The sequence below is a fragment of the Loxodonta africana genome, chromosome 15 (genome assembly GCF_030014295.1).
Source record: "Loxodonta africana isolate mLoxAfr1 chromosome 15, mLoxAfr1.hap2, whole genome shotgun sequence".
Classification (NCBI taxonomy): domain Eukaryota; kingdom Metazoa; phylum Chordata; class Mammalia; order Proboscidea; family Elephantidae; genus Loxodonta; species Loxodonta africana.
In genome coordinates this window covers 26,503,339-26,526,045 of record NC_087356.1, presented here as the reverse complement: position 1 = coordinate 26,526,045, position 22,707 = coordinate 26,503,339, and the positions used below count along the sequence as shown (strand labels likewise).

Genomic DNA, 22,707 nt, shown 5'->3' with positions numbered 1-22,707 from the left:
ATGGCTGGGTTTCTTCAAGCATAAGAGGAATCATCAAAGGTCTGTAGCTGATGTATTGTGCCTCCTGCTCTGCATCCTTTGACTCCTAGTTGCATATATGCAGAGACAGCGAGAAGCACAGAGACAGGGAGAAAGACCCAAAAAGAGGCACAGAGAGGGAGTCCTTCTCTCCCTTTTTTCCCCAGCGTACCTCTCCCAGATGTGGGCTAGCTCCATGTGCCTGCACAGTACCTACCTCAGCTCTCCCACCTCATCCTGACAGCAGTCCTGGAAGGCTTGCGAAACAGGGCTCCAGGAGGGGCCATAACTTGCCAGAGGTCACACTCACAGGCAGTAAATGTTTCCTGATGCTCTCAGAACTGTGACCACCGAGGCATGCGGCCCTGCCTCCCCTCATGGCCACCAGAAGCATCAAGAGGAGGAGAGGGAGCTGGCAGGGCCTGGTTAGCAGCAAGGCTCCATCTTGGCCCATAGAATGGGTGGCAGGGGGATGCCCCTGGTGGATGCATCAGGGGTCTCTACCCCAGAGGAAAGGTTGAGAAGATTAAAAAAAAAAAAAGATCTGAATTCCTGTAGAAGTGTCCCTTGACCTCTAACGTGGTGTGGGTTTGAGTTTTCCGGAAACCAAGCCCCCAACTAATGATTCCACTCTCTTTTCTAATAAATATGTGGCCCTGGGCCCAGCTCCCTTCTCTAGTTTGTCATGAGGGACCCGTTATTTATGACTTGGGGTGAGTCACAGGTCTTGGCAAGGAGCTCACAACTCTGGGCCCAATGTATTTTTCCACTCAGTAGCAAGTGAAGGAGGACACTTGTAAATTCTCCTGTCGAAATAACTGTGTAGATATCCTCACAGGGATGCTCCTCCTGGCTCAGCCTTAAATCTTCTCCCTGTTGGAGGTTTGTGGTGGTCCTTGGCTTCTTCCTGGGAGAGTGGGTGAGGACTGTTATGGACTTCTGGACTCAGCTCCCACCCCAGCTCCTGGGCCACACAAACAACTATGTACCCCACAAACTGCCTCATCTTCTTGGGATTTTTCCAAGGCACCTTGGGGCACAGAGAGTTGGGGAGGTGAAGGGTTCTGGAGAGTGAGTCCTAGAGGAGATTAGGATGGAACATGGGAGAAATAGGCAATAGGGTATACGGGCTCCCAGGGCTCCCCATGACCCACAGGGCCCATTTCTTCATTCCTTCATTCCTCAGCCCAGCCCTCTTACCTCTGTGTTGGGCCTCCCCTCACCTACCCCAGAACGTCCCTGAACACACCGCATTCACTCTGGCCTCCTTGATTTGCTCCAGTTCTTCTTCTACCTGCCTAAAGTACCCTCCCCTCTCTCTAGCCCACCCACCTTCAAAGCCTCCATTGAGGAACTGTGCTGTTATGAATTAGACAATGCTGTGGAATTTTCTCCCCACCCGACTCTTTTACGCAAATAGATGTTGAGCTCTTGAGTGAGAAGCCTTATGCCTCTTTTCATCACTTACAGAACAACTGGGACCTTGAGTAGCAGAGGGGTGTGTGTGTGTGTGTGTGTGTGTGTGTGTGTGTGTAAAGAATTGTGAAGGGGCTGAGGTTTTACCCTGCTTGCAAGCTAGCAAGTTAGGTTACCACAGATTCATGGCTACTGGCAGAAGAAACGAGACTCCTGGATCAGAGACAAAGGACAATTTACCACTCACAGCAATAGTACTATCTGGAGAATCAGAATTTTGTGCCAGTTCCATGAATGCTAACTCCCACACAATGAGGCAAAGAGCGACAGGTAATACCTGCACGTGCAATGGGTTACTTTACAGCAGAGCAAACTTGAGCTTAGGGAAACTGAATCTTCAACGACTGACAGTAAGCACGCCTAAACTGTGACAGACAGGAGGACATTACCTTTATTAAAAAAAAAAAAAACCCATTGCCTTCGAGTTGGTTCCAACTCATAGCAACCCTATAGGACAGAGTAGAATTCCCCCACTGCCCCATAGGTTTTCCAAGGCTGCGAATCTTTACATTTGAATTACGGAGTTAGCAAACAAAATTGAGTATACCATGGACTGCCAGAAAAATGAACAAATCTGTCTTGGAAGAGGTACAGCCAGAATTCTCCTTGGAAGCGAGGATGATGAGACTTCATCTCACGTATTTTGGACATGTAATTAGGAGGGACCAGTACCAGGAGAAGGACATCATGCTGAGTAGAGAGTCATCGAAAAAGAGGGAGGCCCTCAAAGAGATGGACTGACACAGCAGCTGCAAGAATGAGCTCAAACATGGCAATGATTATGAGGATGGCGCAGGACTGGGCAGTGTTTCATTCTGTTACACATAGGGTCATTGTGAGTTGGAACCAACTGGATGGCACCTAAAAACAACAACAAATCTTTACAGAAGCACACTGCTACATCTTTCTCCTGTGATTAGCAGCCAAGCACTTAAACACTGTACCACCAGACTCCTTATCTTTATTATACTAGACAGTAAACAAACCTCCTCTTTGGCCCAGAGGGAGACACCTTTTCTATCTTCCAGTGCTGTTAACTATACAAATAACCTTGAAAAGATAGTCTGGAACAAAACCAAAGAAAAAAAAAAAAAAGCCCAAACCCAGTGCCATCAAGTCAATTCCAACTCATAGTGACCCTATAGGACAGGGTAGAACTGCCCCAAAGAGTTTCCAAGGAGCGCCTGGCAGATTCGAACTGCCAACCCTTTGGTTAAAGCCGTAGCACTAGAAACACTCCCTTTATTGGCTTTTTCCTTTCCGTGTCTCACTTCTGCACTCTGCCAGGGCTTTTTAAGATCACATTCCTACTTGCTCTCAAATCCTCCTCTCACAGACTGTGTCTAGGGGATTTCATCCTAAACACTAATTAGCATCATAATATGCTATGTTTAAAAAGTGAAACATATTTAAGGTATAGAAAGTAAAGCTTAACATACTCGCCTTGACTCATGGAGATATGCAAAAGATAGCAATGATTCTTTCAAAACCCAAAGACCCACTGCCATTGAGGACACAGTAGAACTGCTCCACAGGTTTCCAAGGGGAAATTGGTGGATTCAAACTGCCAACCTTTTTGTTAGCAGCCAAGCTCTTAACCACTGCACCACCAGGGATCCTGATCCTTTCAAAGGGAGAGAAAAATCAGAATGAAGGGCAGGAAAGGATTAAAGAGGCCTAGATACTCTAATCTAGACCCCGTGCTGACTCCTGGGAACACAGTAACTGAAACTACAGCCAACATAAAACGGTGGGACAAAAAAAAGGAGACATCTAGGGACCTTTGACCAAGGGGAATTTCCTTGCAGTCTTCCTTTTTGTGGAGCTCTCCTTTTACTATCTAACTCCAAGTCTACCCCTTCTTAGTCCAGACTCTTCCTCCAAAAGAAATCTCATTCAGACACAGATGTGAGTATCTGAGAATCACTATGAATATGAATGGGATCTCTGGGACACTGACATTACTTCAAGCCTCAAGCCTTAAGCTAAGTAAGGAATGCCAAGAAGGGGAAAGGGGCAGGAGTCAGGAGCATCAGAACTAATGGGGAGCTGGTCCAAACCACACACCTAATGATTTGGAGACATCCCAGGAATGAATATTTCCAGTTCAGCCACATCACTGCATCATTTACATTCTGCTCAGGACCACTCCACACCCCTTAACAAGCAAATGGAAACATATTAGGAAAGTGCTAACATTAATTAGCAAGTATGGTTGTTGCTATTTATTATCATTATCTCTTGATGTAGAGCACCTCTTTGTACTTTTCAAAGCTTTATCACATTGATATGTCATTTGAGCCGCTTCCTTTCCCTCCCCTACCCATAAGATAATCACAAAAGTAATATTCTCCTGTTTTAAAAAGAATGAAACTTTGACTTTGAGAAGAAAACTTCATTCCTTCATTTTACAGATGAGGAAACAGAGGCTCAGAGAGAGTGGCTTGCCCAAGGTCACACAGCATGTTAGTGTCACAGAAAGTAAGAGAAGCATCTTGCTACCTCCAGTTGTATGTTTACAGTGTGCCAGGTGCTCTGTGCTAAGTACACGCAATGCACCATTTTTGTTAATCCTCATGCCCACCCTTGCAGGTTGTTGTGTGCCATTGAGTCGATCCCAGCTCATAGCAACCCTGTAGGACAGAGTAGAACTGCCCCACAGGGTTTCTAAGGCTGTAATCTTTACAAAGGCAAACTACCACATCTTTTTCCCACAGAGCAGCTAGTGAGTTCGAACTGCTGACCTTTCAGTTAGCAGCCAAGTGCTTAACCATTGCACCACCAGGGCTCCTTCCCTTTGCAGATAAGTGCTCTTCTTATTCCCATTTAACAGATATGGGTATCAAAGCTCGTTGTAGCTAAGTGCTTTGTCCTCAGGAGGGAAGCAGTGTCTCTAAGTGATCCTGGCTGAAGTGGGTACAAATGTGTGTGGAGTTAGACTCCCTGGCCTGCCAGCTCCCTCCAAGCATTTGCTTAATCAGGTCTGTCAGCCATATGTCTGGACCAGTGACGTCAAGGCTTAGGACAAACGGCTGGGGGGCAGCCAAGCTCTGGTTGGTAACCCCCACCCAGTCAGCTTCCCGTGTGCTGGTAGCCACATGGGAGTCAGAGTGAAAGTGTGGTTGCTCCTCCCTGCTGCAAACACCCTGCTGATGGGCTGGGGACCTGGTCTTTTTACACCAAAAGCACCCATGTATATGGGTCCCTGGTTAGGATGGGCCCTTGGAGAGAGTTGGACCCAGTCCTTGCAGCCCCAGTTCCAGAGAAGGCAGCTCTACCTCCTTGTCTCCAGTAGAAGGGGCCCCAACGACTGTCCCATCCCTTTTGTTCCCAGCTGAGCAGTGAAAGGTGCCTTCCTCTTCTCCATCAAACTTTCTTCTCTCCAGCCATGATGACTGGCCATCCCCTTTTTCTAAGATCCGCTCCACAGTCTCTTTTCAGAAGACCATTCTCGCTCCTCTCTTAGGCCTGGCCCGTGACTCAGAACATGCACCAGGCTGACCTTACCACTTTGCTTCAGGGGTGGTTTGGTTTGAGTGCCAGGCAAAGCCTTGGGTTACTGGTAATGTCCATCTCCTGTAGCGTGCCTTTCCCCAAGCCCTGACAGTTTCCCTCCAGCAGCAGCCCTTGAATCTTCCTCAGTATGCACGTGTTTGGTGTCCTCCAACCTGGCTGAGGTCCAGCCTCACAGCCGTAGCATTAATGAATCATGTGGGCATGGAGGCTTCTGCTGGAGAAGATGGAGGTCAGTTTATTTAACTCAATTATAAACAAAAGCAATAATTAGCCTGGGGGAGGGAGGGAAGGGAAAAAAGAATAAATCAAACTTGGGCTCAAGAAACACCTGTGGACAGAGCTCCGTAGCCTACAGGAATAGAAGCTGTAATAAACAAACCACAAGCGACCTTGGCTCACAGACTATTAATTTGCTGATTGTTGATGGGTTTACACAGCTTGAGTGGGAATAAAGCCCTGGTCAGGTGGCAGCTCCATCACCCTGTGTGTGAGCAGGAGTCACTGAATTAGCAAAGGTAGACCAGCCCTGATCTGGGGCTGTGGACCAGGAAGAGGAGGAAAGACTTGGACCCTACCACAATGGGGTACACACAAAGCCCAGTGGGGGAGAGGGGGGCTACACTCTCTACAGACTTGGAGACAGATTGGGGGTGGAGGTCAGGTTTGCACTCAGCTATAGCACTAAGCAGAATCAACTGTGACCATCAAGGCAGGTCTGTAAAAGACTAGGGCAGTTCCCTCCTTTCAGTCTTGTGGGTGGTGAGGGCAGCCAGGAAGGGAGAGTTTTCCAGGTGAAGGGAGGGGCTCTAGATGTCAATACCACACCTATATACTGCAGAACGTAGACATTAATGATAAAGAACTATAATGGTAGTTTGAGAAGTAGGAGTGCAGAGAAAAGAATATGTGACTGAGTTTCACAAATCAAAGAAGGCAACAGGAAAGTGAGATTTGAGTGTTCAATAGGTGACAAAGTGGAAAAAGTCACTCCAGGCTAAGAGAAACAAATGCCAAAAGACACAGGAGCTTGAGAGTACAGGAGTATGACCAAAGCACAGGGTGCCTGGGTAGTGGAGTAGGAGTAGAGCCTAGAAAACCCAATGGCCCCTACCATGCAGGGCCTTGGGTACCTTGGTAAAGGCCTTGGACTTTCTTGTGTAGTCAATGAGAAGTCACTGACTTGAGCCAGAGCAACCTGACCATTCATTCAACAAACACTTACTGGAGGCTTGTTATTTTCCAAGCGTTTTGCTTGGAGCTGGGGATAGGGAGGAGGAAAGTGCATGGTCTTGCTCTCAAAGGGTTCCTGGGCAGATGAGAGATAGATGCAGAAATGGAGTGTCATAAATCTGGTCCTGGGGCAGAGGCACACTGAAGTTACTGGCAGGTCATGGGCCAGAAGATCTGACTCAGTTCCCCCAAAAGGCATGAGAGGGGCTGAGGAGGTTTCTCAGAGGAGCCGATACTTAGGCTGAGTCCCAGGAGCTAAGACATGTGATTGAGGAGATGGAGAGAATGGGACGGGATGGGCAACCCAGGCAGATGATCAGAATATGTAGTGTTCGAAGGTCACAAAGCCTTTAGAATGGCTAAGGCAAAGTATGAATAGGAAGCAGCAGGGCTGGGGGCTGCATGGAAATACAGCAGCCAGCTGGGAAGGGCACCTTAAGCAATAAGGAGCCATGAAAGGCTTATAAGCAAAGGATGTGATTAGGTGTGCATTTTAGACAGAGAGTCTGGCTACACTGTAGACCTGGGGAGGCACATGCAGGTTGAAGGCAAGGGAACAGGTGAAGAGGAACTGGATTGAGGCAAGAGAGGTGAAGAGAAAGAAACTACTCTGATGGAGGTCGAGGGATGGATTACACAGGGGATGATGGAGAAACCTGGGGCAGCAGGGAAAAGGGGTCAAAGAGCTGATGGTGCCATAAAAAAAAAATTTTTTTTTGGTGCCATACATGGGAGCAAAGACCTCACAGGAAGAAACAGAGGTTTAGGAAGAAAATAATGAGTTAGGTTTGGGGCATATTGATTTTGAGTTTCTAGTGGGACCTCCAAAATGAGGTGAAAATATGAGTGTAGAGTCAGAATTATGAGGTGAAAATATGACCGTAGAGTCAGAAGGTGCTAAAAGTAGAGAAACGGGAGTCCTTCCTTCATAGGGAGGAATACACGGAGGGCTCAAAGTCCCTATGGAGAACATATATAGAGAGAAGGTGGTAGCCTACAAAGAGGACCCTGGGAATTCCCACATCTTAAGGGGCAGGCAGAGGAAAACAGCCCATGAGAAAAATCAACAAGGAACCATCAGAGATAGCTGTTCTCTGCCCTATATTCGATTGCATGGCTTCCTGGCTGGGGATCATAGCCCCCAGACAGGTGTGGCTGCATGCCCGTGTTCTGGCCTGTGCCATGAGAGCTGATGTTAGCTGAAGTGACGACGTTGCAGTTTCTGAGCCCTGCCTTTAGAGGGAAGCTGCATGGCTTCCCCTTCCTCATCTCCCACTTGTTGAAATGTGGATGAGCCTTCTGGGACCAAGAAATGGCAGTGGCACACTGAAGACAGCAGAACAAATAGAAATAGCCAGGTCTTGACACCCCCAAAACCACCACCCCAGCCTTGAGCCCACCTTTTACTCAATAGAGAAATAAATTTCTATCTTGCTTAAGCCACTGTATTTGGGGGTCCTTTGACTCAGAGGGGTAGTAGAAAAGACAAGGAGGAGAGAACACCAAGGAGGCAGGTAGTCTGCACAGTGAGCTACCACAGAGGTCAAAGGAGGTGGGGTCGGAGAAGGCCACGAGGGCACTGGTGACTTCAGTGAGCCAAGGTTCTGTGGAATGGAGGGGCCTGAAGCCTGAGTGGAGCAGGCCGAGCTGTGAATGAGAGGTTAACTTCAGAAGCAGGTACAGACAGCAGCTTCAGGAAGGCAGGCTGAGGGTAAGAGCAGAGAGGTAGGCTGAGGGTTGGACTGGGAGCAGGGAGTAGACGAATGATAAGATGTATGTGGTCGAACCTAACTCCAAGGGAGGCTGGGAAGTGTAGTCTACATATTTGTCCAAATCAGGAGAGATGAGGCTTTGAAGAAGAGTTACCAGTTGCCGTCACGTCAACTCTGACTCATGGAGACCCCATGTGTGTCAGAGTATAACTGTGCTTCATAAAGTTTCCAATGGCAGCTTTTCAGAAGTAGGCAACCAGGTCTTCCTTCCAAGGTGCCTCTGGGTGGACTTGAACCACTAAACTGTTTGTACCACCAGGGAATTCCTCTTTATGACCAAAGCCAAAAAATCCATTGCTATCAAGTTGATTTCAACCCATAGCAACCCTATAGCACAGAGGAGAGAACTGCCTCGTAGCGTTTCCAGGGCTGTAATCTTTACGAAAGCAGACTGCCACGTCTTTCTCCTGCAGAACGATTAGTGGGTTCAAATCACCAACCACTTGGTTAGCAGATGCACTTTTAACCACTGCACCACCAGGGCTCCTTCTCTTCATGACAACTCTCCTCAGATCTCTGAAGGAGTAGGTGAGGTGTAGTGGGATAGAGGAACCTCTTGGTTACGCAAATGACTTTGAAAAAATAAGCCATGGGCTAGAGCATGGTGGCCAGGTTAGCCAGATAGGAATGCACATGAGAGGTGTTGCCCATGCCACAGAGACCCTCAAAACACCCTAAGATCATGAAGGAGGCTGGGAGAAAGGGAGGAATCACCAAGATGAAGTGGCTTCTTTGGGCTGGAGAGAAGTTTGGACAAGGGTTGGGGTACAGTGTTTCATGAAGGGTTTGGGAAGGAGAACAGAAGCAAAGTTCCCAGAATGTTCAGTCAGTCAGCACTCCCCGGCAGCTCTGAGGTCTGCCTGCAACTGCCTAAGTCCCGGTTTTCATGCAGCCCTCAGTGTCACAGTGTCCAGGACACCGGTTCTGTCTGAGCTGATGCCTGAGGGGAGGTCAAGGCTAAGGGTGCAGGGGTGGGGCTAGGGCCTCATGAAGAAGAGAGGAAGGCAGAAGGGGAAGATATGCCAAGCAGAAGAAAAAGGAGGGATCCTTCTTTTTGTCCTGGACTTTCCATCTTTGGAATCAGAAAAGTGGAGACTAAAAAGGTCTGGGTCAGGAGGAGGTGCCGAGTGGACAGTGGGGACACGCTGGGCTAGAGACTCCCCTGGAGAGTAGCCGGGAGACAGAGGGTCATGAGCTCTGGTTCTCATGTCCCCAGGGCTAGGGGGAGCACGGCTAAAATGCACCACAAGCCAAGCGTCCCTCCCCCGGGGCAGCCAGTGGAATCTCCAGCCCTGAAGTCATCACCACCAGAGAAGCCGGGACCCCGCCATGGAAAAAGGGTCCCGCAGGAGCACCCGGCGCCAGCCAGCACCGATGAGCTCATAGATGGTTGCTGCCTCTTCACCTCTTTTCCAGGCATCTCAGATTTCTGGATGTCAGGCGCATCCAATAGGCAGGAGCAGAGGGCAAGAAGGGGGCTGGGATACAGACCCAAGGTGGGATGTTGAGGAGTCAGTGGCTCTCCCCTCCACCCAGTACTGCTCCTGCCTCTCTCACTTTGTCCTAGGCCAGATTCAGGAGGGCTGCCCTCCTTATCCACTTCCCATTCAGGTGTCAAAGGAGCCATGAGTGACCAAGCCCCTAAGAAAATGCACCTGGGTTTCCTGGAGGAAATACTGCACCTCTGTCTTCTCCCATTAGCCCAGACTACTTATCACATATTTGCTTTGGACAGGAGAGGCCCGGACCCAAAAGGAATAGGAGAAGGAGGGATAGTCAGGGTGGCAGGAGCCTGGTGGGGCTGGGGGCATCGAGGTGGGAGACAAGGAGCTGTCACACGTTGCTGTACACAGAGCACTGGTGGCTCTAACACCTGCTCCACCACTTTACAGCTACATGACCCTTTCTCAGGGCCTCAGTTTCCCCTGTGTTAAATGGAAATGCTACCTGACCTTAGGGTATTTTAAGGATCAATTGCAAGCATGAAGGTGTGCTTTGAAACGTTAGAGCTCGTTGCACTCAGAGGGAGCATACTACGAATACAAATAAAAAATAAGAGTAAGGCTGCTACATTGCACAATCCCAGGGGCACCATTCACATTGTAGCCTTTAAGCATGACACCTCCTGGAGAACATGTCCATTCACAACTGTGATATGCTCTCAGGAGCGGTGCAAACTTGCAGATGCCATCCTATGGCTGGGAAAATTGCCCACAAGCGTCCCTGGGTAGGAGATGGGGCTGCCCTGGTCACCTGATCATTTGGGTGGCTCTTTGGGAACCAGATCCCTGCAAAAGAACAGCTCTGCTCACGATATCAAGTCTAAATGAGTTCATGCTGCTTGCATAGGGCTGGTGGTAGGAGGAAGCCAGCCCACTGCATCTTGCAAAGCTAAGCCAAGAACAGACAGACTACGAAGCAACAGGGATACCCCAGCCAGGACTGGCACCTGGGAGGCTGACTGAGACATCCCTGGAGCATTTTTCTCCACACCATAGTTGATTTTATCAACTATGAAGATTAGGCTTCCTGTTCGTACCAGGGGACATCATACTGTCAGCGTCATTGCCATTGTCAGTCACAGATGTTATAGGCCAGAAGTGGCCTTAGAAGGTAAACACTTGGGTCTGACCCTTCCCCAGGGCAGAGTCTCCTCTATGAGACCCTGAGGAACAGGGGGCCCTACACTCCAGGAAGCCGATCCTGCAGCTGCCCAGCTCTCCCCCGGCATCCAGAACTCGGGGCCTCATGGTGGTGTCATTTCACCTGCAGAGAAGGAGAGGAAGGGAATTCTGGGAGTAGGAGAGAGGGTTGAGACTGAGCAGCATGGTAGCAGTGGTGGCCAATGAAAACCAGCATGGAGGTGATGGACAGACTTTTAAGAAGAATAAGGTATAGAGATCACTTTTTAAGCTGTCATGTGGGCTGTGCTTGCAAGAATCTAACCTCAAAAACATTACCCCCAAAGTGTAAGTAAAGGCTACCACACATGTGGCCCTGAGACACTGGTACTTTGGAATATGAAGGAATTTGAGAAGGGCGAGGTACCCATCAAACAAGGCTAAGGACCAGTGAGTTGTTGAAAAGGTATAGAGGTAAGGATTAACACCTTCGCTCATTTCCTCCTGTTCACAATTCTGTGTGAATTTGGCATTACTATCCCCTTTTAAGGAGCCCTTGTGGCATAGTGGTTAAGAGCTCAACTGGTAACCAAAATGTTGGCAGTTTGAATCCACCAGCTGCTCACTGGAAACCGCATGGGACAGTTCTACTCTGTCCTATAGGATTGCTATGAGTCAGAACCGACTCAATGGCACTGGGTTTGGTTTTTTGGTTTTTGGTTTTTTTTTGGGGGGGGGCTGGAGGTCCCCTTGTGATGAGGTGGAACTGAGACCCAGACAGGTTAAGCAATGTGTGAGGTCATACCACTAGTAGTAACAAAGGCTTCCCTGATTCTGAAGCACTCACCCTTTCAGTAGTCAACACTTCTAACCATCAGAACTGTTTGAAAATGAAATGGACTGCCTCCATAAAAGGGGAGTGCTCTATCACTAGAGGTTTTTAAGCACAGATGTTGAAATTGGGACTCAAGCTCCAGGGTGGATTTGGACCCTGAGGTCCCCTCCAATCCCAGTAGTCTAGAGTGAAGTCAGTGAGATTGGTCAAGAAAGCCCTTGCATTCACATTGGTCCTGATTCTCCTCTCAGAAGCAATACTGAGAAAGTCATGGCCTTTGTTCACATTCAAATCCTTCAAATATTTAAGAAGAGCTGTCACGAACAGGTCATTAGCTGCTTTCTCAAATCTTATCTCTTTTGATTAGGGCAAACATATGGACTACACTTCCCAGCCTCTCTTGGAGTTAGATGCATAACTAAATTATCTCCAATGCAATTTGTGCACCACTTCCTAGCCTGGCCCATAAAAGCCCCCCAGGTACCTCTCCTTGTTTTTTCCCCTTCCTGCTGACCAGGATGGTGACAGCCAGAGTGACTTTGGAAGTCATGTGTTGAGGGTGGCAGAGGTACCATCAGTTGGATTCCCTGATATGGAAATTCATATACAGGAGCGGGATAGAGCATGCAACATTCCTCAAGCATGTTTGATAATGGAGCATTTCATTTGCTGTTATGTTGAAAAAGATCTCAATATGTCATTCAAAGACCTCCATGCTCTGGCCCTAGTGGACCTTCCCATCAAATTTTTGCTGCTTCACTCTGTGAATCCTGGGCTTTAAACAAATGTTCCTGGGTTCTACTGGATTTCTGAGAAACTGGAATTACCAGGCGGACTGAGGACCAATGGCAAGCAAGACTGGAGATGAGGTTTGCGGACTTTGCCATAACTTGTCCTGCCTCTTATAACTGGTGTTTCCTCCCTTTAATCTGCATTCCCCTAAACTCTAATCCCCACCACACTGGCCAAGTCCTTCCTCCGTCACATACCAGCCCTCCATCACCCTCACTACCTCCTGCATTCTAAGAGCAAACTCATTGCCTTCGAGTCGATTCCAACTCATAGCGACCCTATAGGACAGAGTAGAACTGCCCCATGGGGTTTCCAAGGAGCAGCTGGTGGTTTTGAACTGCCGGCCTTTTGGTTAGCAGCTGAACTCTTAACCATCAGGGTTCCAACTCTAAGAGCAAATAGTGCCTATCATCATCATTAAACAGTTCATAGCCTGATACAGACTATGATAGGTGAAAAATTTATGTTGAGAAAATAAGTCAGTCATAAAAAGACAAATACTGTACAATCCCAATTATATGAAATACAGGTAGTCCTGACTTACAATGTATTTGAGTTACAATGAACTGCACTTAAGACCTTCTGTTTCTACACCTTATAGTTAGTAATATGTACTGTATACAATGTTGCAGTGTGTAATTTGCTGATTTTATTCTCAGATGTTCACTTGCCAACCCCGAAAGACAAAAAAGATCAGATTTATAAAGACACTGATAATAAAAGGCAATAACAATGAAAATTAAAAAAAAGAGGTATTTGATTTATATCAAAACTGACTAATGACAGAGTCATCGGAACAGAACCCTGTCGTAAGTCAGGGACTTCCTGTATCAGAATAAGCAAGTGTATAGAACCCAAAGTTTATTACTGGTTACCAGAGCCAGGCCAGATTCAGAAGAGGACATGGGACAAGGGATATTGTTGTTCATGTCAGGTGGATCTTGGCTGAAAGCAGAGAATACCAGAAAGATGTCTACCTGTGAGGATCATAACAAATTATGGATAACATTGCAAAGAATGGGAATTCCAGAACACTTAATTGTGCTCTTGGGAACCTGTACATAGAACAAGAGGCAGTTGTTCAAACAGAACAAGGGGATACTGAGTAGTTTAAAGTCAGGAAAGGTGTGCATCAGGGTTGTATCCTTTCACCATACTTATTCAATCTGTATGCTGGGCAAATAGTCTGAGAAGCTGGACTAAATGAAGAAGAAGGTGGCATCAGGCTTGGATGAAGGCTCATTAACAGCCTGCGACATGCAGATGACACAACCTTGCTTGCTTATGAAAGTGAAGAGGACCTGAAACACTGATGAAGATCAATACGGGTTACACCTTGTCTTAGTTATCTTGTGCTTCTATAACAGAAATACCACAAGCGGATGGTTTTAACAAAGAGAAATTTATTCTCTCACAATCTAGGAGGCTACAAGTCTGAATTCGAGGTGTCAGCTCTTGGGGGAGACCTTCTGTCTTTGTCGGCTCTAGGGGAAGGTCCTTGTCATCAGTCTTCTCCTGGTCTAGGAGCTTCTCATCACAGGGATCTCAGGTCCAAAGGCCGCACATGCTCCTATCTTTCTTGCTTGGTGGTAACAATTTTCCCCTGTCTCTCTACTCACTTCTCTCTTTTATATCTCAAAAGAGATTGGCTTAAGACACAACCTAATCTTGCGGACTGAGTTCTGCCTCATTAACATAACTCTAATCCTGCCCCATTAACATCGTAAAGGAGGATTTACAACATATTAGAAAATCGCATCAGATGACAAAATGGTAGACAATCACACAACACTGGGAATCATGGCCTAGCCAAGTTGACACACATTTTTGGGAAATATAATTTAATCCATAACACACTTCAACATAAAGAAAAAAAAAAATCCTCACAACTGGACCAATAAGCAACATCATCATTAACGGAGAAAATATTGAAGTTGTCAAGGATTTCATTTTACTTGGATCCACAATCAATGCCCACAGAAGCAACAGTCAAGAAACCAAGCTAAGTATTGCATTGGGCAAATCTGCTGCAAAAGACCTCTTTCAAGTGTTAAAAAGCAAAGATGTCATTTTGAGATTTAGGATGTGCCTGACCCAAGCCATGGTATTTTTAAGAATCTCATATGCATGTAAAAGCTGGAAAATGAATAAAGAAAGCCAGAGAAGAATTGATGTCTTTGAATTATGGTGCTTTTGAAGAACATTGAATATACCATGGACTGCCAGAAGAATGAATAAATCTGTCTTGAACAAAGTACAGCCAGGATGCTCCTTAGAAGCAAGGATGGTGAGACTTCGTCTCTTGTACTTTGGACGTATTATCAGGAGAGACCAGACCCTAGAGAAGGACATCATGCTTGGCAAAGTAGGGGGTCAGTGAAAAAGTCGAAGACCCTCAACAAGATGGTTCGACGCAGCGGCTGCAAACAATGGGCTCAAACAGCAATGACAGTGAGGATGGCGCAGGACAGGGCAGTGTTTGGCTCTGTTGTACGTAGGGTCACTATGAGTTGGAACTGACTCAACCAACAGCATGTAACAACAAAAACAACAGGGGCAGGCAGGAGGGAGTGGGAAAGGGGGACTCACTGATAGGGGGATACTGAGCTTCTCTTAACTCTGATGGAAAAATTCGGGAGTGGTAATGGTTGAACAATATGATAAACATATTTAATATCACTGAACTGTATGTGTAAAAATTGTTGAAATGTCAAATGTTTTGTTACCTAAATATTTACCACAAAAAAAGTAAAGAGAGAGTTCGGAAATATTCTAGTTCTCTTTCCAGCTCCCTGGATGATTGCCTTTCCATGCCCATATGAAATTAGTCTCGTAAAAAATACAGTCAGAAAGGATATGTGTCAATTTAAAACCAAGCATATGCTTCATCATTTTCTTTTCCCTCTGCCACAGGCTGGCAAAGTTCCAGATGGAGGCTGCTCCACCAGCCGGGATCCCAGAGTGGAAATGATGTGGCGTAAGCTGTAGCCGAGCCCCCCATCCCATCCCCCATATACATGTAGTCTGAGTGAGAAATAAGCCTCTATTGTTGAAAGCCATTGCAACTGTGAGGTCTTTTGTTACCACCCCACAACCTAGTCTAAGCTAACTGTATTGGTTTTCTATTGCTTCTATAACAAATTACACAAACTTAGGGGCTTTAAATAACACAAATTTATTCCCTTACAGCTCTGGAGGCCAGAAGTCCAATATCAGTTTTTTTTTTTTTTTTTTTTGGCTTTAACAAAGAGAAATTTATTTTCTCACAGTCTAGTAAGTTACAAGTCCAAATTCAGGGCGTCGGCTCCAGGAAAAGGCTTTCTCTCTGTCTGTCGGCTCTGCAAGAAGGCCCTTGTCCTCAATCTTCCCATGGTCGAGGAGCTTCTCAGACACAGGAACCCTGGATCCAAAGCAGCACCAGTGCTCTGCTCCTGATGCTGCTTTCTTGGTGGTATGAAGTTCCCAACCCTCTGCTTACTTCCCTTTCCTTTTATCTCTTGGGAGATAAAAGGTGGTGCAGGGCCACACCCTGGAGAAACTCTTTTACCTTGGATCAGGGAGGTGACTAAGTAAGCTGGTGGTATATTCCCACTCTAATCCTAGCAACATAAAATTACAATCACAAAATGGAGGACAACCACACATGGCCTAACCAAGTTGATACACATATTTTTAGGGGGACACAATTCAATCTATGATGTTCTACCCTTTGGCCCCCCAAAAATCACATCCTTGCAACATGTGAAACATATTCATCCCATCATATCACAGCAAAAGTCTTAACTTCAAGTCCAAAATCCCAAAATTCCTCTTCATCTGTGAAATCTAGAATACCAGTTATCTGCTTCCAAGGGTACGATGGCAGAACAGGCACAAGCTAGACATTTCCATTACAAACAGTAGAAACTGAAGGGAAAGAAGGCATAACAGGCACAAAGCAAGTCAGCAGAACACATTACATTAGCCCTCAAAGCTTCTAAATTAATCCTTCGTTCTCTAAGACAATTTGCATGATAACCCTGCCCTCCAGCCTCTAGGCATTGGCCACATTCTCCAGATTCTGTGTGGAAGCCCCTCAACCCAGGCTTCAGCTCCGCCTTCCAGATCCACTGGTGTGGCAACTCTGCTCCCTCAGGTTTAGGCGCATTATTCTCCTAGTCCACCTGAGTGGCAATTCCCCCTTAGAAACACCAGAGGCCATGGCTCCAACCTTTGAAACTCCTGAGTTCCTGGCCATACCTTTTGAGACTCGGCAGCTCAGCTACTTGCATTCCTTGTCTCTTCAGCTTCTGTTTCCTGGTTTTTTGGCCTCTTGGCTCCTCGGGCCTCATGCCCGCATCTGCCCTGCTGCTGCAAGTGTTCCAAAGCTCTGTAGCTCCACCAGTAAGTGCCCGGAGGCACCCCACTCCCCCAGGAAGCCTCAGGCGCACAGCACTCAGCTCTCTGGCTCCATGGGTCGTGGGTCGGCAAGCCTAGCTCCACCAATAAGTGCCCGGAGGCACCCCACTCCCCCAGGAAGCCTCAGGCAGACAGGCACTCAGCTCTCTCACTCCATGAGTCGGCCCCTGCGCTGTTCTCCTGGTTCTGCTACTGCTGCTTCTCCGCTGTTGCCGCTTCTCTGCCGCTGTAGATTCTCTGCTGTGCTGGTCCTCTGCCATTGTCACAACTCTATCTATTCACAGTTTCAAAACCGCTTCCACATTTTAGGTATCTGTTAGAGCAGCACCCCACTCTCTTGGTACCAAATTCTGTCTTAGTCATCTAGTGCTGCCATAACAGAAAAATACCACAAGTGGATGGCTTTAACAAAGAGAAGTTTATTTTCTCACAGTCCAAATTTGGGGTATCAGCTCCAGAGGAAGGCTTCCTCTGTCAGCCTTCTCATCAATGTTCCCCTGGACGAGAAGCTTCTTCACACAGGGACCCCGGGTCCAAAGGACATGCTGTTCTCCTGGTGCTTCTTTCTTGGTGGTATGAGGTCCCCAACTCTCTGCTTGCTTCCCAATATCAGTTTTATTGGGCTAAAGTCAAGGTGCTGGCAGGGCTGGTTCCTTCCGGAAGCTCTAGAAGAAAATCAGTGTCCTTGCCTTTTCTAGCTTCTGGAGGGCACCCATATTCTTTGGCTCGTGACTCCCTTCTCTCATCACTCCAACCTCTTGCTTCCATAGTGATACTTCCTACTTCGCCTATAGTCAAATCTCCCTCTGCCTCACACTTATAACGACACTTGTGATTACTTTTAGGACCCACCCAGATAATCCAGAATAATCTCTTCATCCCAAAATCTTTGATTTAATTACATCTGCAAAGTCCCTTTTGCCATATAATATTCACAAGTTCAGGGGTTAGGATGTGGATGTCTTGTGGGGCCATTAGTCAGCCTACCACACTGACCAATACAGAACACAACTGCGAGGGTCACCACATTCTCATCTTACTGTTTGTTGTGGATTGAACTGTGTCCCCCCAAAATATGTGTCAATTTGGCTAGGCTATCATTCCCAGTATTTTATGGTTGTCCTCCATTTTGTAATCAGATGTAATTGTCCTATGTGTTGTAAATCCTAATCTCTGCCTTTGATCAATGAGGCAAGATTAGGTTATGTTAAAGAGGATTATAGTGATATGCAACAACTTTACTCAGGTCATAGCCCTGAACCCATGTAAGAGGAGTTTCTCTAGGGTTTGTCCTGCATCATCATTTATCTTACAAGAGATAAGAGGAGAGAGAAGGGAGCAGAGAGAGGGAACTCCTATCACCAAGAAAGAAGATTGGTAGAGGTACGTGTCCTTCGGACCTGGGGTCCCTGTGCTGAAAATCTCCTACTCCCAGGGGAAGATTGATACCAAGACACATGGAGATTTCCAAGGAATGCCGGGCCCAAGGATGTTAAAAGAAGACAAGGACCTTCCCCCAGAGCTGACAGAGCAAGAAAACCTTCTCCAGGAGCTAGCACTCTGAATTTGGACTTATAGCTTCCTAGACTGTGAGAGAATAAACTTCTCTTTCTTAAAGCCTCCACTTGTGGTATTTCTGTTACAGCTGTGCTAGATAACTAAGACATTGTCACAGTGACCCTAAGAGCACGATGAATGGATACTACATCAGTATGCGTCTGTGGGTAAATATGAGAGTAGAGCCTTCTTCCAACACATTTTGGACATGCAGTATGAAAACTGGAGTCCCTGCGTGGTGTAAATGGTTAACATGCTCACCTGCTAATTGAAAGGCTGGAGGTTCGAGCCTACCCAGAGGCACCTCCGAAGAAAGGTTTGGTGATCTACTTCCAAAAAAACAGCCACTGAATATCCTATGGAGCACAGTTCTACTCTGACACACGTGGGGTCACTAGGAGTCAGAGTAAACTTGACAGCAACTGGTTTTTGGTTTTTAAGTATGAGAACGAAACTTTTTCTGTGCAAGTTCCCTAAGATGTGGGGGCTGTACATTACTGCAGCATAACCCAGCCTATCCAGACTTGTGCATTGAGATGCCCTACATATATGTCTGCCTTATGATCTTGATTATTATTGCCTATACTGTTTCTGTCATTGCCACATCTACCATCATTGCCTCCATCATCAATACCAGTATTCTTACCATCTTGGCCACGATCCCTTCTTCCATCCCCACCACTGTGAAATCCATCAGCCCAGCCAACATTTCCACCACTACCACCTCCTGCATCACTGCCCTCATCACGTTTTCATCCCCACCGTTATCAATGCCACAATCACCTGCACCATCCCCACCATTATCACAGTTAAGTTCCACCACTAACACATCCACCTCCATTGCCGTAATTATGGATGCCATCCACGTTAGTATCACCTCCCTTTACATGAACCCCACACGGTCATCATCCTCACTGTCATCTCTATCTCCACTACCACTGTCACCACCATATCACTTCCACTGTCATTGCTAACACCCCCTCCACTCTAGTCTCCATCTTCACAGCCACTATCATATCTATCATCACTAATGCAATTGCTTTCACCATCTTCTCCACCGCTGCCAATGTCATCACCAATATCACTTTCACAATCACTAGAATCATCACCTCCCCTGTTACTCTCACTATAGAACCTCCACTGCCATTGACACTTTCTGTACCTTTATCAGCTCCAGTATCACATTACCACTTCCAGCTTCACTGCTGCTATTACTATTGGATTCTAAGAGACATTCACAGCTCCCCCCGCTCCACCTCCTTATTCTATCCTCTAGGGGGAGTGTTACAATGATTACTCAGGCCTGAGAATGTCTTAGGGTATACTGTGCAAGATAAGGAGATAACGTGCCATACTGAATGTCTAGCCCACATGGGTGTGGTATAAGAGCTGGGGCCTGCTCCCCCACAGAGAAGGCCCAATCATCTCTCTTTTTTTGCTTGAAACTTTTCTCCCCAGCCCTCTCTTTCCCATGTGGCAGCCACATGGTCCTGGAAAGGCTTGAGTAATGGAGCAAATGCAAGATATTTCTGTATTGCTTGAACTCCCTTTTGTGGCTTTCTGGTGATTCTGGACACATCCAAGACTTGGATTTGGACCTAGCGGCAGTAGATGGAGCAGGCCTTTCAGCTGATTTTGGTTCTGAGCCACTTGGACTGTCTAACTTGGTCAAGAAGTTCTCCACATGATCTAGCACGGCTCACTAGAGTTCTCATTTTTATGTTCTATTTAAGTCTTTATTTTTTTATCAGAGTAATACATGTACATATTTTTGAAAGTCAAATGTTCTACAAGGCTTATAATAAAAAACAGCAGACTTCTGTTCCAGTCCTGATCGCTTCTGAGTCCTACTTTCCTGAGGCAAGCACTTTGCACTATTTAACTCTTTCTTCTAATCCTTATTTCCGTATTTCTAAATGACATGGTAATTCTGATATTTCTAGCTTTTTTTTTTTTTCTTTAGTTTTAAGTTGACCTTATGCTGTGGAAGGTGAGGATGAGAATTCAGCTTTCTTACGTCACCACCCACACACACAAACATGTGCTCATGCATGTACACATGTGTGCATGCATGCACACACCCACATACACACAAGCAATATTGATATTGGTCTCAGCAGTATTCAGAGTTTGCATTACTATTACTATAAAACCATTATTCACAGTTGAGCTACTTTTCCTTTCTTGCACAACTTTTTTGTTCTCTTGGAGTTACTAATTTCCTTGTTTTGCCATTTGCGTAAGTTTTTCCCATGTGCCGCTTACTAATTTATCTCTCCAAACACTCCAACAGAACAGAAAATTTTCTTTGAATGTACATTACTATCAGTTTCATTTTCTTCTTGAAGACCTCCTTCCTGAGTCCTTCATCCACCCGGCCAATCTGTACTGACATCTTTTGCATGATCGTCACAACTATTATTCTGAAGTTTTCCTTCACCACAGTCCTGGGACTTCCCTTTGTCTCTATCCTGTTTGCTGGATCCTTTGTCTCTTTTCTCTTCCTTGGTTTACTCTCTAATTAAAGTGGCTCACATTCTTCAATATCCTCCCAGAAAAAGAATGCTTTAGAGATAATTTTTTAAGACCATTCATGTCAAAAAAAAATCTTTATTTTTATCGTCCCACTCAATTGCTAGTTTGGCTGGGTATAGAACTCAAATTTGGAAATCATTTTCCCTTAGAATTTGGAAGCTGTTTTCCATTTTCTTCTATCTTAAATGATTGCTATAGAGAACTCTGATGCAACTCTCATGCTCAATAATTCGTAAATAAACTCTTTTCTCCCATTCTGAAAACTTTCAAGCTTTAATCTCCAACATATAAGATTTCACCCTGTTTTTTTTTTTTTTTAGTTCAATTTTCCATGCACTCAGAGAACCTTTTCAATCTGTAAATTTGAGTCCTACAGTTTAGCAAATTTTCTTGGCTTTTTTTGGGGGGGGGGTAATTTAATCCCTTCCTTTATATTATTATTTCTCTCTAGGACTTATATTTTGAGATGCTGCTCCTGGATTGATCATCTAAAAGTTTTCTCTCAATTTTCACTTCTTTGGTATTTTTGCTCTATTTTTTAGGAATTTGTCTTGACTTTATCTTCCAACTCTCCTTTTGATTTGATTTTTTAATCAAATGTGGTTATCATATTTATATTTCCCAAGAACTTACTTTCTTTTTTCTGCTCCTTTTTTAAAAAATAACCTCTTGCTCTCATTTAAAGAAGGCATCATTTTCTTTTATCATTCTGAAAATGTTAATCATAATTTCTGTGTTGTTTTCTTCTTCATTGTTTCGCCTATGTTCCTTTTTTTTTTTTTTCCTCTTAGTTTGTTCTGATCTCTGTCTTTCATGTCATAGGACTTCTTTACAACTTTATAACTTCCAAGTGATTCTTAGCTGTCCACTCATATCTAAGTGTGAGGCACTAAAAGGCTGATTGAAAGTTCTGTGGTAGGATAAGACAGACAGTTGTCTGATGGGCTTCACCATAGGGTAATTGAATGAGACTCCCAATTTCACCAGGAGACCAAATCTCAATATATGTAAATCTTTTCTCTTGGGAAAACCAGTTTTCCCAGGAAAGTCTCCAATCTCTTGCCTGTGTGGTATTAAACTGGCTGCCAGTTCTGGGACTTGAAAGAAAAAGAGAGATTAGAGGTTCACCTCTCAGGAAACAAACTTACCCTTAACCTGTTATTTTCATATTGACTCCTCACCCTTCCGTCAGCAGTGTCTGGTGTCCCTGTGTCCAGAATCTTTTTGGTTAAACATCTCAGAGCATCAACTTTTTGTCTTCTGCCAGCTTGGGAGAGGATGATCACATGGCTATATAGGGTAGAGTAAGAAATCTGGGATGAGGAGATCTCTACTACTTCTTTTAAAAACTTGTAACTAATCCTTCCATTTTCACCCTAATTTTGAACCCCTACCTTCAGAAGTAAACAATGCCTCCAATTCCCAGGCCTCTCTGGGATGGTGTGGCTAGAAATGTCTGGCTACCTGTTGGCTCCTGCCATCTACCCTGATACTCTTACAAGCTTGAGTTTCAGCTTTCTGTGGTCTGCTAAATCAGGTACCATTCATCCATTCACTTTCTAAATTCCAAATTGTTGACTTCTCATATACTGCTGTTTCCTCTTCCATTCCCTTTTTTTCTTGTGGGTTTATGCTTTTTTTTTTTTTTTTTTCCCTCCTTCTTCAAATTCCATTAATGAGATTTTAGTGAGGTTTCTGGAGGTAGCCAAGATAAACATGTGTGTTCAATCAGCTATGATTAAAAAGTCAAATACTCTCTATTGGAGTTTAAAGCCAAAGTAACAGTTAATCATAAAGCATTCTTTCACCTTGCTTTGCCTGCCTCCTCTGTCCCTTTATCTGGTGGCATGGATAAATAGATGAAGGTAGTTCTGATTTTTTTAAAAAATCACCATATCTCACCATGGCTACAAATCAATTATAACATAATCCATAATCCCAAACAATACAAACATCA

The 22,707-nt window shown here is 45.5% G+C and overlaps 1 long non-coding RNA gene across 1 annotated transcript in view; it reads right to left on the bottom strand.

Annotated features, from left to right (window-relative positions):
- Positions 1-22,348, bottom strand: part of LOC111751574 (uncharacterized) — a 160,753-nt gene extending 138,405 nt beyond the window's left edge. Inside the window, exon 1 of the long non-coding RNA XR_010317949.1 lies at positions 21,899-22,348. This is a non-coding gene — a long non-coding RNA (uncharacterized LOC111751574). The remainder of the gene's footprint in view (positions 1-21,898) is intronic.
- Positions 22,349-22,707: the final 359 nt, after the last annotated feature.